Source organism: Arvicola amphibius, chromosome X, assembly GCF_903992535.2.
Source record: "Arvicola amphibius chromosome X, mArvAmp1.2, whole genome shotgun sequence".
Taxonomy (NCBI): Eukaryota; Metazoa; Chordata; class Mammalia; order Rodentia; family Cricetidae; genus Arvicola; species Arvicola amphibius.
In genome coordinates, this window is record NC_052065.1 from 33377979 (window position 1) to 33379961 (window position 1983).

A 1983-nucleotide genomic window follows, 5' to 3' on the forward strand; every position below is an offset into this window, starting at 1 on the left:
ATTTAAGATGTCATTGTTTTTTACAGCTAAGTAGTACTCTAAAGTATATATGTGCCACACCTTCTTTATCCATTCTTCTATTGAGGGGCATTTAGGTTGTTTCCAGGTTCTGGCTATTACAAATAGTGCTGCTATGAACATAGTTGAACAAATGTTTTTGTGGTATAATTGGGCATCTCTTGGCTATATGCCCAGGAGTGGAATTGCTGGGTCCTGAGGTAGGTGGATTCCCAGTTTCCTGAGAAACCGCCACACTGATTTCCAAAGTGGTTGCACAAGTTTGCATTCCCACCAACAATGGATGAGTGTACCCCTTACCCCACAACCTCTCCAGCAAAGGCTATCATTGGTGTTTTTGATTTTAGCCATTCTGACAGGTGTAAGATGGTATCTTAGAGTTGTTTTGATTTGCATTTCCCTAATCACTAAGGAGGCTGAGCATGACCTTAAGTGTCTTTTGGCCATTTGAACTTCTTCTGTTGAGAATTCTTGATTCAGTTCAATGCCCCATTTTTAATTGGGTTAATTAGCATTTTAAAGTCGTTTCTTGAGTTCTTTATATATTTTGGAGATCAGACCTTTGTCTGTTGTGGGGTTGGTGAAGATCTTCTCCCAGTCAGTAGGCTGCCTTTGTGTCTTACTGACAGTGTCCTTTGCTTTACAGAAGCTGCTTAGCTTCAGAAGATCCCATTTATTCAATGTTGACCATAATGTCTGTGCTGCTGGGGTTATACGTAGGAAACAGTCTCCTGTGCCCATATGTTGTAGAGTACTTCCCACTTTCTCCTCTATCAGACTCAGTGTGTTCAGATTAATATTGAGGTCTTTAATCCATTTGTACTTGAGTTTTGTGCATGGTGATAGATATGGATCTATTTTCATTCTTCTACAGGTTGACATCCAGTTATGCCAGCACCATTTGTTGAATATGCTCTCTTTCTTCCATTGTGTACTTTTGGCTCCTTTAGCAAAAATCAGGTGTTCATAGGTTTGTGGGTTAAGATCTGGGTATTCTATACAATTCCATTGGTCAGCTTCTCTGTTTTTATGCCAATACCAAGCTGTTTTCAATACTGTAGCTCTGTAATAGAGTTTGAAGTCAGGGATGGTAATGCCTCCAGAAGTACCTTTATTGTATAAGATTGTTTTGGCTATCCTGGGTTTCTTGTTTTTTCCATATAAAGTTGATTATTATTCTCTCAAGATCTGTGAAGAATGTTGATGGACCCGTGATGGGGATTGCACTGAATCTATAGAATGCTATTGGTAGAATTGCCATTTTTACTATGTTGATCCTCCCAATCCAAGAGCAAGGGAGATCCTTCCATTTTCTGGTATCCTCTTCAATTTCTTTTTTCAAAGACTTAAAGGTCTTATCAAATGAATCTTTCACTTCCTTGGTTAGAGTTACCCCAAGATATTTTATACTATTTGTGGTTATTGTGAAAGATGATACTTCTCTGATTTCCCTCTCTGCTTCCTTATCCTTTGTGTATAGGAGGGCAACTGATTTTTTGGAGTTGATCTTGTATCCTGCCATGTTACTGAAGGAGTTTATCAGCTGGAAGAGTTCTTTGGTAGAGTTTTTGGGTTCGCTTATGTACACTATCATATCATCTGCAAATAACGAAAGTTTAACTTCTTCCTTTCCAATTCGAATCCCCTTGATTCCCTTATGTTCTCTTATTGCTATTGTTAGAACTTCAAGCACGATATTGAAGAGATAAGGAGAGAGTCGACTGCCTTGTCATGTTCCTGAATTTAGTGGGATGGCCTTGAGTTTCTCTCTGTTTAATTTGATGTTAGCTGTCAGCTTGCTGTAAATAGCCTTTATTATATTTAGGAATGACCCTTGTATCCCTAATCTCTCCAAGACCTCTATCATAAAGGGGTGTTGAATTTTGTCAAATGCTCTTTCAGCATCTAAGGAGATGATCATATGGTTTTTTCCCTTCAGTTTATTTATATGATGGATTACATTGA